The sequence below is a fragment of the Pezoporus occidentalis genome, unplaced genomic scaffold, assembly GCF_034315485.1.
Source record: "Pezoporus occidentalis ecotype Australia unplaced genomic scaffold, CSIRO_AGI_Poc_V1 ctg75, whole genome shotgun sequence".
Classification (NCBI taxonomy): Eukaryota; Metazoa; Chordata; class Aves; order Psittaciformes; family Psittacidae; genus Pezoporus; species Pezoporus occidentalis.
The window spans coordinates 2803051-2819035 of record NW_026916104.1 but is presented as its reverse complement, the minus strand read 5'-3'; the positions used below and the strand labels follow the sequence as shown (position 1 = coordinate 2819035).

At 36.9% G+C, this 15985-nt stretch overlaps 1 protein-coding gene across 2 annotated transcripts in view; it reads right to left on the bottom strand.

The window, feature by feature from the left end:
- KCNH8 (potassium voltage-gated channel subfamily H member 8) overlaps positions 1–15985 on the bottom strand; it is a 185932-nt gene that overhangs the window by 130094 nt on the left and 39853 nt on the right. The gene's annotated exons all lie outside the window — the stretch shown is intronic.

Sequence of the window (15985 nt, the reverse complement as noted above, 5' to 3'; positions counted from 1 at the left end):
TTTTAATTTGAGTTCAAATCTTTGGCAAATCTCATAGCTTAATAGCTCATTTCCAGCCATTCCTGAAGCGTCTGGAGTTTTTATGCCTTAGACTTTCATCTTAGAATCATAGAATCATAGAATAGTTAGGGTTGGAAAGGACCTTAATATCATCCAGTTCCAACCCCCCTGCCGTGGGCAGGGACACCTCACACTAAACCATCTCACCAAAGGCCTCGTCCAACCTGGTCTTGAACACTGCCAGGGATGGAGCACTCACAACCTCCCTGGGCAACCTATTCCAGTGCCTCACCACCCTAACAGGAAAGAATTTCCTCCTTACATGCAATCTAAACTTCCCCTGTTTAAGTTTTAACCCATTACCCCTTGTCCTATCACTACAGTCCCTAATGAAGAGTCCCTCTTCAGCATCCTTATAGCCCCCCCTTCAGATCCTGGAAGGCTGCTATGAGGTCTCCACGCAGCCTTCTCTTCTCCATGCTGAACAGCCCCAACTTTCTCAGCCTGTCTTCATACGGGAGGTGCTCCAGTCCCCTGATCATCCTCGTGGCCCTTCTCTGGACTTGTTCCAACAGTTCCATGTCCTTTTTATGTTGAGGACACCAGAACTGCACACAATACTCCAGGTGAGGTCTCACAAGAGTAGAGGGGCAGGATCACCTCCTTTGACCTGCTGGTCACGCTCCTTTGGATGCAGCCCAGGATACGGTTGGCTTTCTGGGCTGCAAGCACACACTGCGAGCTCATGTTCATTTTCTCATCAACCAACACCCCCAAGTCCTTCTCCACAGGGCTGCTCTGAATCTCTTCTCTGCCCAACCTGTAGCTGTGCCTGGGATTGCTCTGACCCAGGTGTAGGACCTTGCACTTGGCATGGTTAAACTTCATGAGGTTGGCATCAGCCCACCTCACAAGTGTGTCGAGGTCCCTCTGGATGGCATTCCTTCCCTCCAGCGTATCAACCGAACCACACAGCTTGGTGTCATCGGCAAACTTGCTGAGGGTGCACTCAATCCCACTGTCCATGTCAGCAACGAAGATGTTGAACAAGACCGGTCCCAACACCGATCCCTGAGATCTTTGCATTACACCTTTTCCAGATAAGATACAAAGGTCTATCCACCTTCTACTTTTTTCCTGTGCCTCCTTATCTTGAACTAAGAGGAGAAAAAGAATATCAATTTTATGGGAGGATATCTGCATTTCACTTTGAAGGAGGAAGGACTATTTTTCACTTGTTGCTTATTAAGGAATGTTTACCTTACAGCTTGCTAGTGGGAGCTTAGGAGCAGTCTAGTCCCAAGACAGTTACCTCACATTTTTCAGGAATATGTGCATACGGATTCATGTGTATGTATTAAAATAAAATACTATTAACTAACCCAAAATCCCTTGATATGTATTCATAAATTTAGAGAAATAATGACTTATTTTAATGGAAAACTCAGGTTGGTATGCCTAATCCCCTTACAGGGATATATTATTCATGAATGGGGAAGGGAGGGACAGAATTCATAAACTAAAATACGAAAGAGGGAAAATACATCTGTTTCAGCATTAACTGGCACAAGAGTTATGCATCCAATAAGTTTTAACAGGTTCACCTCTGTTACTATTTATTTACAGAAGGGATAAAATACTATGACTGATATTGCTAAGTTTTCAGTACTTTAAAGAAAATGCTGAGGTTTATTAAATGATCAATTTGCTCTTAAAACTTTGCTTCGGTTACTCACCTTTCACTTAAAACTAATTAAAGTCTTCCAGTAAATGATTGTTATATTAAATCAGACTTTTCTCATTTTCCAAATAATGCAATTTAAAAATGCATTCTGGTTCAGTGCAGTGCTTCACTTAGCCTGTCATTTTTATTTGCCTAACTAGGGAATAAGTATCATTACCATTCAGGCACTGACATGCTGCTCCCCCTGTCAACATAAAACTAAATCCCCATACTGCCAAAAGAATTAAAATCAGGTGCTTGCAGTGAAGTTTAATGATGGTGTTACAGTGTAAGATTTACAGATCGTACATCCCAAATGCATCTGTACCTATCAAATTAATTTACTCCTGGGTTTCTTATTGTTTAAAATACAATTATATGATGCAAAGACTTTCCCCCACCCCTTTAAATTCTAATTGTTGTAAATTGCATGAAGCAGAATATGGAACACTGAAAGGAGAGAAGGGGTAGGAAGGATGCTCTTGGAGAGCAGGAAGGTTTGCATATTGTTATGAAGGGGAATACGCTGGAGCTTACCAAGTACACCATGATTTTATGAAAAATTTAAGATGGAAAAATTCTGCTGTCATTTACGTCAGAATAAACCTAGATTATTTTTGGTTTAACGTTCATAGAAGAAAACAACGTACTTCTAAAAGCCAATCCAGTGCTGGCTAGAATAAGAAGCAACCTTTCTGTTAACATCAGCAGGTGTCTCATAAGGCTTGTAAGCCTAATATTGCTGAACATTTTGAGTACAACAGTAAAACATCAACATCAGGAAAATACAATCAGAATTACATTTTCTGTTCTTCTCGAGCTTGAAGTTCAAATCAAATGATGAAAGATGTGCCTGTAATCCCAAACTAGCACACTATTTAAATGATTTATTGAAAAAAATCCTTATTATTTTTAAAGACCAAGCAACATGACTGTGTCCAATACCAGTTTCATCAAATTCTTCAGTAATATTAAATGATAAGTAATATTTACCTATTACACAAAGTAATTATATATATATCTTAGAATATTCTGGTTAAAAAATTATTTACTTTTGTAATTTATTTTGATGGCTTGGAATCTGTAATATCACTTGCTATTCCTAGAGCACATTAAGCACCACAAAATATTTCAAAAAAACACCAAGAACTGAGGGTGAAATTGATAACATTCAGGCTTCAGTGTGGCACAAATAACAAACCCAGCACTTAATTCTATGACCTTCAGTGATAGCTAGCTAAGTCTTAAAATCCAAAGTATGGCATTTTATAGAGAATAATTTATTAGAAATCTATGGACTGGAAGACGGAACTTTTGTTACTCTTGAAACTCAGAGTAGGTAAGTTGCAAGGAGCCATACAAACCTATTCGTCTGTACACCGTGGTATACGTTTATGTGTGGATTGTGTTACTTCCATAATTATAGAGAAAACATTGAATTTCATATTACTTTCAGGATATTAGCCTGAATGTTGTTTTATTCAGACTGGTTGATTGTGAAACAGTACTAGATTACTAGTAGGATTTTCTTAAATTATTTTTAGACAGGAAAACACATCCAAGATAAATCCATGACCCATTGAAAAAAAATGTAACCTTGAGTCTTTGAGACTGTCTAGGAATGCAGAGCATTTGCAAAACCAGAGTAGAACTGCTACAAATCAGTGTACATCCTGAAAGAACAGATTTTGGCAATACCACAAGTAACACTCTTCAGCTCAGAAACTAAGCGCTTATAAGTCTGTGCAAATTTAATAAAAATATTCACATTGTGTATTTGTATATTACTTTTGACTAAAATAACTTGGTTGCATGTTCAAGTTGTATGGGTGAAAGATGATTTTGAAGTGCTTCTGTTAAAGATGGAACAAGAAGCTTAGACCAAAAAAAATAAAAACAAAAATAAAAATCCAACAACATTCACTATGCTTCTTTTCGTCTATGCTCATTTTCTATAGCGATCAAAAGACTTTTTTCACATGAAAGTTTGAAGGAAGAATATTAGGAGCTTGCATGCCTGCACTTGCTTTGGAAGCAGAACAAGTTGCAGTGGGTAGGACATTGATCAGACGACTTGCCTGGTTTCCAGAAACCTCTGCCATATACATAACATAAACTCAGAGTCAGTTAAACAAGCTGAACCAGAACCATGCTAACTACACCTTCAATCACAGACCTACACACCATTGCCCTGGTTCAACGGCCTGAAACCCAGAAGTTATAACCTAAGAAACAGCACAAATTTATATCGCATGCTATCTGATACAGAGAGACAGGTTTGTTAAACACCCCATGACAGAGTTTTAGTATTGAGATAATTAAAGGGAAAGGCTATTATGAAATTCTCTGCTTCATAATTAATGCACACAATTTATCTGACTGTTTGTAATGAGACCATGTTACAATTAAACTCAGAACTCCCTTGATAAATCTTACTGTCATCTTATTTAGTGAAAAATGGCAAAAGGGTTTTGCTTAATACTGTAGCTATGTACTGCTATAAATCTCATTGCTGTGCTTCCCCAGTTCTTGTTACAGTTCTTTTCAATCAAAGTCCAGATGGTTTCTGCAAGTCTTCATCTTTTATCAGTGAAGACAACATCTATCTGACTTCTTGTGCAACTGAGCACAGCCAACCACCATTCTCATTTTCAATACTAAATTATTCATGAATTAGTAAGGATGACAAAGTACTCTGCAAAGAAAAAAAGAAAAAAAAAATCCCTAACAATCAAAAAAGCTGCATTAATTAAACAAGTGACTCACATACTCTGTGAAATGGAGAACAGTCTGTCATTCTTCTGGATGAAAGGATTTACTACATTTTGATTTGATTGCACAGTTGATACATGGGCAACTTAACAAGAGATGTCCCATTCCAGGTTCACAGAAATTACTGTTACAGAGAACATGACCACATTAACAGTTAAGATTGTCTAATTGAATGAGTAAAATAGCATATGAAAATATTTAACTTCATGTCAGCACATTTAGGTTCAAATGAGTTTAGAATTCAAGCTCATTTATCAGCTACTGTTCTTTGAATCTGATTGAGACCAAAATGATTTTACAATCCATACACTTCCATATATTAAAGTTCTGCTTGAAAATCTCTGTGCAGGTTATGGGATCACTAATGTGAAGTTTAGATTTCTCCAGTTTTAGGTAAGTCAGGAAGAAAACTGATTATACTGATACCTCTTTCCATTCTTCATTAAAAAAATATTGTATATTCCAGTGAACATTAAAAGAACTATGTATTGGAACAAAGGACCCATCACTGTAAGGTGGTATAATTGATTTAATTGCTCAAAATTAAACTCTACTAGCAGAAGGAAACATCTAGATCTTTTTCTCAGAAGAAAATATTAACTGGGCAAGGAAATGTCCTTTTACTTTTTTTCTTGGTATTTACCTCAAATTACAAATTCACATTGCACACATATTACATGCAACAATTCAGATCCATGAAGTTGAATCAAGGTTGCAATTAAATATTTATTTTCTCACCCTTAAGCTGTGTTGATTTTGACAACATTTGATTTTTCTGTTAAAAGCTATTACATTCTATTGGACCAGCTTTATTTGTGTTATTGATCATGCAGTGATAGCCAGCACACAGTTCTGACACAACTAAAGAAAGCTATACTGCAGTTGTTAAATATTTACATGGTGGTGTGCAGCTTTATATGCATTGAAATGCTGCAAGTGAAACGACGCACAGTGTGTACCAGAATTTCGTCAGTGGGAACTGGAGGTGCTTGCTCGCCTGGCAAAAGTGAACCCTTCTAGCCCTTATGAGGAAATGCAGCTACTGCTTGGTGTTTTTTGTGGGTACCCCCTGGAGAGGAGAGTGCATGGATTCCCACTTCTAAAGCAGTATGTTTTGCAATTTCTCCACTAAAATATATGGAAATTTTAAGTTCATTCAGGAGGCAGAAGGTCCATTTGTCTAATGAAGCTATATTTAATTTCCTGTTTTTTCAGCCTGTTCTATTGATTTAAAATGCAATAGGAATGGTAGAAATGAAATTGCTGTAAGTCAAACTAACACACTGAGCTCTTATACCCTGAAATCACCTAGCCTAATGATTTAAGATCCTGAGATCATGACTTAGTTTCAAGTGTTCAACAAAGAAACGTTTGCAGATGAACAGTCATAGAATTGTAGAATCAACCAGGCTGGAAAATACATTTAAGTTCACCAAGTCCAACCGTTACCCCAGCACTGCCAAGACAACCACTAAACCATACCTCTCAGGGCATCTACACTGTTTTTGAACACTTCCAGGGATGGTGATTCCACCACTTCCCTAGGCAGGCTGTTCCAATGTCTGATCACCCTCTCTGTGAAGAAATTTTTCCTAATATCCAATTTAAACCTCCCCTGGCTTAGTCCTCCTGAACAGAAACATTTTCAAAGACAAGAGTCACATCCTTGTCAGACATTTACCAGTGTGATCCTGTCTATATCTTCGTTTATCACTTGTCTGAAATAGGAATTAAATAAGGAGTTGAAATCTGTTTTATTTACAGCTATTTTAAGCACTATGTCACCCACTCACAGTCAGTGCTTAGTTTACAGACATACCAGACTTTCACCGTTGCGTGATATTTTGTAGTTTTAATGTTTTACATATGCCTTTACCAAGTATAATGCCTGATGATCCTGTTTATAATACTACTGCACTACATACCACTTTGGATATTTGTCATACATGTATGTACTGTTTCTGATGCTGCAATATATCTAGTAGCCAGACATGGTTACAGCTAACAGAGCTAGTGGAAGAATACAGGAAATAGATTAACAAACCATTACTCCTACACACATGAGGGGAAGAACTTAAGTTAGACATTTTGAACCCAATGTGAAACACCTGTAAAAGACATTTCCTGCCTCTTTGAAATCTAATACTCCTTTCTTCCTATGAGACTATGCTGATTGTTTCCCCTTTGGAAGTGACTATGAAAAAAATAAATCATTGTGGTACAACAGTTTCTATATATACAAGAGAAATTTATTAGTCACTAAATGAAGAAAATACTTCTAATACTGAAGTATAAAGGGTGCAAAAAACACAGGAAAGGGTCATGGTCCTTCACTTGCTTCCACCATGCAAGGCCAATTGAAGCTATTCACTGCCCACAGGCTGAGCGCAGAGAACTTTCAGCTGCTATTCATAAAAGAATGAAGGAGAACAAATTACACTTGAAGCCCAGCAAGTGGCCACAGAAGAAACTGAGAACAGGCTATGCCCTCTGGATCCTTGAGATCCCAGTCGGGCACAAGACAAATAGACTAAGTCTCCTCTGGCATTCTCCTCTAATTGTCCCCCATGACAATTTCATGCCAGCTTATGATGACTTCTACTGTACCAATTTCTTTCTATAATTATTACACATCAATATTAAGATGCCCAGACTCTATGGCTAAAAGTAGCCATTTTGAGCCTTTACAATTTGTATGCTCCTCTCTCAGTCCATGAAATTAAAGTGTAATCTTGTGATAATTTTTATGGAGAGAAGCAGCGGACTCATATGTGCCTATTTCAGAGAAACAAGATCTCTGTAAATGGCAACAATTTCTGCATGCAGTTTTCTCAGAGAAGTAACACTTCTTTAAAATGATGCTGTAGAAAATAACTATGTTCAAAGAATGTTTTTCTGACAAATTGACAGAAATTATTTCAAAAATGATCCAGAAAATGATGAACAGCGTCCAGGAGATGGCAATTACAGAAAGCTAGGGTTCTGTAATGCACTATTTGCCATTACAAACAATTACACTATGTATCCCAAACTCACCCTTTCCAAATCAAAATAAATCTAAGAATCTCAATATACTACTTTCTGACACTGTATTCTTCAGCAAGATCTGTAAAACCCCCACGATATTTTGGGAGTGGAAGAAGATGAAAGGAACGCTACAGGTGAGAATGTCATTATCTTATTCAAAAGAAAACAAACCACCTTTTAGTGGGTTCACCAGCTGAGAATGATCTCCGGAAAAAGTCAGAGGAAAAATGTTGAAAACTGGGGAAGGGTCAGTGTTGTTGAGCAAACAAGCAGTATAACCTTAGTGGAAAAGTACAGTAGATACCTAAAGCAGACATAGGTTATTATTTTTTATAATGAAAATACTATAGACCTTCTGAATGATTGCAAGAGCTTGGAGCAAGAGCACCTGAGCTTAGATGTACACATTTATGCAAGATATCCAAAGATACATAATTATTCAAAATTTAGACCTTTTTTATGTCTGTTTGTTTTGTTTTATTTCTAGTTCTTTTTTAAAGGAAACAAAGAGGCTAAGCAGCACAGAAGAACCTTTAGCATTTTTACAGCAAATGTTGCTTTCATTCTTCTGTGGAAACTCTGTTTCATAGCAATGAAGTATAAAGATGCTGCAATCAAATTCCAGTGTTGTTACAGGAGGTAATTTGAAGTTCTGCCTTGTTTCTCCAAAGCTTAATGTAAAGTAAGTGACGAAAACTGCCTTGACCAAATGGCAGCAGATTCTTCTATCTGTTTACAAAGTTTTCATCCAAGAGAGAATAGTCTTATTCATTTGGAGAGTTTTGAAACAATTTCTAGAAAGCCCTGTAGTTACACTGTAGATTGTTCCTCTATCTGATCAAGTAGAAGTGGCACTGAGCAGATGCAGAGAAAAACACTAAAAATACACAAACAAAAAAAGTTTTTGGCACAAACTGTGCAAAGTTTTATAAGTTACACTTACTGAGGACACCAAAAGTAGAAGAAAGATATAAATTACAACATGTTCATACTGCCATATTTCCCATGAGACCTGAGGCTATAATTCTGGAAATTCATTGCTGTTCTAGAAACTGTTTTGAATGTAAGAATTCAGAGAGACTGTAAGTCAAAGAATTTAACCACCATCATCATATACGCCAGCAGAAATACCTTTGTATATTTTATAAACTTTTGCAATTCAGGTGTTCACAATACTGACACAGTGTAAATCACTCCTTTAACCAACTGAACCTTAGTATCAGGACCAGGAGCCTCATCTCCACAGGAATAGTGGGAAGTAATGTCTTCAGAGGGGTACTCAGAATAAGAACATATATTTATCATATGGGGACTAAATTCCTTCACCTCTAAGCTAGACTGAACACTTCTTTAAAGAACAGGAACCATGTAATATCAGTAAACAAACCACAAAATAATTCAAAAGAACTCTTTTACACTATGTACATGCAGGTAGACTCAATGTTGAGAAAATAAACCCACCTTACCTGTGTCTGTCTTTCTTACAAATAAAGGACAAAGAACATCTGCAGGTGAGATACTATATACCTAGGTCCTCAACTAGAAATTATTCTAAGGAAAGAGATAAAAGGTACAGCTTTTTATTGCTGTTTTTATAGGTTTTCTTTTTATTCTAACAAAATAAGGTGCATAAAGTAGAAGACAGACATCATGGATTATATTGTGGTTTAGGAAAATCATTCAATTTCAGAGCTCCCTACATGTGTAAATATGAGTAAATAGGGTCACCACACATACTGGGCACAACAGCATAAATTAACATTCTTCCATAACAATAGCAATAACAACTCTGAAAGACTTGGGTGAAAACTTCAAAGTTTACAATTGCTGGTTAAAAATAACAAACAAAAAGTGTGAAACCTGGCCTGTTAAAACAAATACTCTCACACAAGCAGAGTAAAATATAGTATAGTAGATTTACATCAGAAATAGTAAGAAATGTTGTGTTGTGACCTAGACACCATAGTGTCCTAGTGTTAGTAACACCATGGGACTGCTACTTGCAGCTCTCTAACCTTTACCTGTACTGTTGAGACAGTGATTTCAGAGCCCCTGTAGTAATATTTTTCTTCTATTTTTATCATACTTTTGTTCTTATGTTCTTGTTCTCACAGCCTTGCACCTGAGAGCCTGAACACCAGTGGGCTTTTACAGGAAACACCTATCACTTGTCTAAGAATGACACCATCACTCCCCTTGTCTTATCTCACTTCACAGATTTAAGTTTCTTAGGGAACAAAAAAACTGTGCCCTGTGAAGTAAATAGTATTAATTTAAGCATTCAATATATATTAACCTGTACTGGGTGTACACACAAGCTTAACAAGAAATAAATACACATCACTGCTGGCTAATTCACATAACCCAATCAGTGCTAATGCCATCATTTAATAGGAACGAACAGGGGGTGGGAGTGTGTGGTGTGTATGAGAGGAGGTGCTGATAAAAGTGTATAGCACTAGAGGAAACAAGGTGAAAAATCATCATCTTCATTGCCACCTGCTGCACTGGAGAAATGCCCAGAGCTCTCTTAGGGATCCTGTCACTGCTTCTCCCAGTTGGCCACTGTGAGAGTTTTCTTTTTCCCTTTGCATTCCATCTGCTTTGTTATTTTTACCTAAATCAGTCTGTCAGAGTTAATGTATGCTGCGAGCTGTGGGCTCCATCACAAAACCTCTGTCTATGTAAGCCTGTCTCAAAATCTGTTTCTTTTTAATACAAACTTTGTACTCATTTCTTACTCTCATTCTCTGCTCTCGACTATGCAGGCTTTCCCAGTCCCTCATGCTTTTCGTCACACAGCTGACCTCTTCTACTAACCCAGTAACGAAGAGCTATCTTGGCTTTTAAACTTGGGTTAAAGTCCTGCTGGTTAATCATGTTTTATGCTGCAGTCAGATGAGAGCAGAACTTCAGTGCAAGGGGATGGGGGAGAGCACCATGGAAGAGAAGGAGGAATAGGATCAGCAGGCGGTAGGTCAGTTTGGCTCTTAGTGTGGTGACAAATGTAACCCACTTTGGATCAAAGTGGCCTGGGGAGCAATCTAGGGGAGCTGCTCAACAGCACAATATTCTGGAAAAGGAGCTTCTTTAAACAAACACGTCAGAACCTGAGTGTTACTGCATTGTTTTTTATAGTACTGTGGACTCCTGTGTAGGAGTCACGTCAGCGGAAAACTGAGCAGCCACAGCAGGAGCCAGAAAGAAAACACATTTCAGGGAAAAATGAAGTCTTTTATGAAGGCAGTCATCCAAGCACTAAATAACAAGCCAGTATCTGATGCACTATTAAATTGGGATTCATTCAGAAGAGGCATAAAAGTCCTCCCAACCCTTTTAGAACCTTCCAGCCTTTACCTTTTTTTTTTTAACTTATCTTTCATAAGAATTTCAAATATTTTTAGCCTCATCTTGGATGTAAAGATTCTTCAGAGGGCTGCCCAAGAACTTCTCTTGCTTCAGGAAAAGTTGATCAGCCTTTTCTCCCTCACCAGACAGATAGTCATCGCCTTAATTTCCCATTCTCTTAACAAAACCATGAATATTAAAGTAAGCAAGACTCACTTATTTTCACTCCAGGAGACAGAAGATATGGAGACAGAACTCTGAAACTTGGTTCTATTTCTCATTTTAATTGTTGTTTATTCAGTTCCTCACTAGTTGGTGATGCTGGCATACTTCTGTCAGTATTATTAACTACTTGCACTTTGTTAAGGCTCTTAAGTTCTAGGACATTTTATGAGCAGAAATGCTAAAAAATATACCTCTATACTGCCTAAATCATGAACCAAAATGTAACTTATGAGATAATGAAGAGTTGGAGAGAGGGAAAAATAAATGAGGAAGCAAAGAAAAAAACAAATTCAGGAAAGACAGTTGCTATCAATGTAATTAACTTGCCATTTCTAGAGGATACTGTGAGATACAGCTGTCTGCACAGGTCAAATAGTTAACCTCTTTGTTCTGTTTCCTCAGTCTACTTCATTAAAGAAATTCCAGAAGGAAAATGACATAAATAGTGTTTTATAGATATGTCGTGGTTTAAACCCAGTCGGGCAATTCATTCACTCACTCCCCCCCTTCTTTCCCTCCCCCTACTCCCAGAGGGACGGAGAGGAGAACTGAAAAGAATGCAACTCCCACGGGTTGAGATAAGAACAGTTTAGTAACTAAGTTATAACACAAATCACTACTGCTACCACCAATAATAACAATGATAAAGGAAAAAACAAGGGAAGAGAATACAACATCTCACCACCAGCCAACTGATAACTCGCCCCCCCCATCCCAACCAAGCTCTGACCGATACCTCCTCCAACCCTGCAGTCCCCCAGCCCTTCCGGCTAACTCCCCGTTACATCCTGGGCATGACGTGCTGTGGTATGGAATACCTCTTTGGTCAGTTTGGGTCAGGTGTCCTGTCTCTGCTTCCTCCCGGCTTCCCCTCCTCCCTGGCAGAGCATGAGGCTCACAAAGTCCTTGGCCAAACCAAAACATCATTGTTATCAGCTCTGTTCCCAGGCTGAAAGTCAAAACACTGCACTGCACCAGCTACCAAGGAGAAAAATGACTGCTACTGCTGAACCCAGGACAAGATATTATTTAATTTAATTTTTTTTTATCAATACTATTTTAAGAGATATTTTTTCAATAGTATTTTGGAGTTTATTTTTCAATATATAGAAATGTTTGGTTGATTGTAATCCTTGAAAACCAATTGAAATACTGTCATAGGACTACATTTTGGGTTTTACAAACTTGTCACAAGACAGCAATTCCCCATCTTTTTTAACCCACTGAATTTCAAAGAGTTGTACAGAGGCAGGTTATATATACATCGGTTATTTCTCTGGAAATACTACTAGCTAGCTTTTAATTAACATTTAATTTTGCTTTATAAAAATACCTTGTTCATATAACCTCTGCTTTAGAAAGACCATACATGAAATCAAACAATTAAGACATATATCAATGTTTCAAATAAAAGGATTTTCACTAAATGTTTCTGTGGTTTTATAAAATAAAGAACCAAAACTAACAATAATAAGCTATTTGTTTTTACCACTTTGTACAACACCATAATGAAAATGTAAAATAGCACACAGGGAAAAAATAGATTAAGAAAAGAAATGAAAAAAAGCTTTTCTCAAAGCTTTTGTTCTTCTCAGGATATAGCCTTTATAACAGATTATCAACATTTTTGCAACATGCAAGAAAAAACTCTATGCTTGGACTTCTAGAACATAACAAACACAGTGGTGATATTTCAGGAAAGGATTTTCAGTTTGCCTTTTTTTTCACCCACACTTTTCATAAATGAGTAGCATTTAAAAGACCAAAATCCATGCTGCAGGCCCTACATTTCCTTCTTAAGAGGCACGCACACTTCTCTTGAGTTATAGAGGTCGTCCAGGTCTTCTGCTTTTAAACAATTTATTTCTCATCCATTTACCCACCTGTTGTAGCCTCCATTGCCATAGCAGTCCCCGGAACTACCACTATTGATTTTGCAGTCTGAATCCCTAGGAAAGCGACTTTGTGTTGTTTTTTATGGTACCTGTCTCTGACTGGATTTAAGAAATAGGAACCAGTTACAGTAGAATAGAAATACTGTTTGCCTCAAACTTGAATTAAGCAAGGATCCAAGATTCACATATCCTTGATATTCTATCTACTGTACTAAAAGGTTAGTCATATCGACCTCTACTGTTAAAGCATTTAACAACTAAACTTCCTGAACAAATTTCTCTTCCATTTAGGCTTCCCTAGAAGAAGAATGAGTAACCTTGTTCAGCGTTTGAGCTGTTTGATCTTATCCTAGTCTTCAAGAGATACGACAAAACCACAATCTGCTATCAGCTATATACCTACAGTAGGAAACCGAGTAACCTAGCAATCATCTGTACAAAATTTAACTTCCACAAGAAGTGAAGGGCACTCTACAGCATACATTTAATATCTTCTTTTGGAAAAAGAAAATACCTTAAGGATTTCACTTTACAAATATATTCCTGTACCTTGTCACCATATTTTCAATTAAAATCCACTAACACCCACATTATTTATTTTTTTTTGTATGCAATAATTTAATGTTTAACTTCTGTTAATTAATTGGTGCTCCACTTATTACTAGCATGCCAGACATTTTCAAGCACTATCCTTAGTTACGCTGTTTCACACTTGAAAAAGTGGGAGCTGATGTTAATTGAGCCAGTGCTATTCAGCTGGTAAAACTAGTGATTAAGTTTTGCTCCTTTCTGTAACTGAAAGAAATTAGAAGAGACAAATTGCCTTTATTTTTTTTTCATTTCCAAACCCAGTATTATTTGTTTCTAAAAAAAAAATCTTAAAAAAGTAACAAAAATCAATATCTAGCTATACACTTATGTAGTTACAATGGCATGTACGTGAGATTTGTATTGATTGTGACAAGATATTTCTGCAACTGAGATATTTCATTTCCTAACAGATTTTCTTTCTGCAAAATGACGAATAAAGAGAGAACACATTAATAACAAGATTAATATGCAATCATAAAATATCTCAATAATATTATAATTCACAAGCCTCCTGTTTCTCAGCCATCAGATGGATGTGTCCCATTGATGTCCTGCTGTGTTCAGCACCCCATCTCTCACAATGCAGAATTACTGATGGTTAACTGACACTAGTGATGTACTGCCTGGTGCTTTCACCCAGACAATGTACAGGCCAGCTTTCTTTTGAAAGCAAGATGAGGTGCATACATGCTTGCTGCTTTGTATTTTCATTTTCTGTATTTGATTTAAGACTTGAGGAATATTTGCATGGAAAACTAAATCTAAGTAGGACTAAGTAGGCCTTTCACAAAGGATTTATAGCAAGTTTTCTATAGAAGCTCCTTAACTATTAGCTGTGAGAGAACTAAAATTTGGAGGGGGTTAATGGGATTTGCAGCTCCTATCCACTGACTTCTTAACTGCAGTACACTATGAAACGAGCATCTTTATAACTCCATTCCTTAAGCCACAGTACTCAAATACTCTTCCTTCTCTGCTGCAGTACTCCTTACTCTTACACCCCTCACAATTCCCCAGCTCCTCCCTTTCTCCTTTATGTGCTTATCTATTTTAATTTTTCTTTCGGTTCTCACATGAAGAGACACAGACCATTTTCTTGGCTTGCTGAGGTCTGCATGCTTGTTGATTTGAGAGCCGAATGACTTTAAATACTTTATATGGCTGCTGGTCGTTTCTTTTGCAGGCCTATTGCACAAATTTACTGTTTCCTAAATTATCCAGCAAGTTTCCAAGCTTTTCTTGAAGCAAGGTTAAAAAAAAAACAAACTCATTTGACAGTAATAAATTTATCTTGCTCCAGAAGAGATGGAAATCTGGAAACTTAGATTAAGCTTCAGTACTTTTGAAAATATTTCTGTTGATTCCAGCACTTTTTTTCCCTGGCAGCTGCTAAATTAGATTCTGATTTCAACAATATCATTTACATCTCAGAAAACGTCTTCTGTGCAGACTCAAGGAGAGACAATAATTTTAGGATCACAATCTAGCAATTAACCAATTTTATTAAATTATAATATTGTTATCAAAGAGAAACAGTGAAATAGTAGCTAAGGCAATAATCATTTTATGGTGTTGTTAATTTTAGTGTCAATAATTAGAACTTGTTTCTAAACTTCTACATTCTCTCTTTCATAAGCTGTTTCATTCTATTTTAGAACAGATGTTAAACTACTTATTCTCCTACTATTTTTGGTTTGTTGTTTTTTCAAATTCCTTCTCCCTGCAAAACCATGGTGCCAAACAACATCCAGCTGTCAATCTGAAATATGTAAAACTTAAAACATACGTTGATAAGCTTGTCATCTTTAACTATTTTTGGCGTAAAATACAATGGTATCAAATAGACAAACTGCTTGGTAAATTAATGCACGTTCAACATTTGTAAAGTCTAGAAGAAAAGCAACATCACTGGCATCTCTAAAAGTGCATTACAGACTGTTCAAAATATTTTTCATTAAAAAGATATTTCAAACAGATAAAAAGACTTCTGCAACTTTAGAAATTTCATTTATAATATCATTTTTCCAGTCACTAAGATGTCGAGATTTAAGGTTTAGACTGGGGTCTTTGCGTCTTTCAAGATCTGCCGTGAAACTGCATATTGAATAGTAACTCCCTCAGTTCAATTATTTTTTTCCTCCAATGAGTGTAACTAAATCAACGTTTTCCCTGACACCGGACCAGAAGTTAATTCAGCTCCTTCATTCTTACAGGTGTCAAACCTCTGCAATATTGCATCTATCTGCAAATCATAGCAGCAAAAAAAAATAAAGAGATATTGAAGAGCAAGGACATGTCTTTCATTACTAGTGGTGCAGTCTTTTTACAAGAAAGGAGGTAGCTGGACTTATGATGGGTTTTGTTAAGTGACCCATGAGTGGATGAATCTATGCTGTCTAAGCTG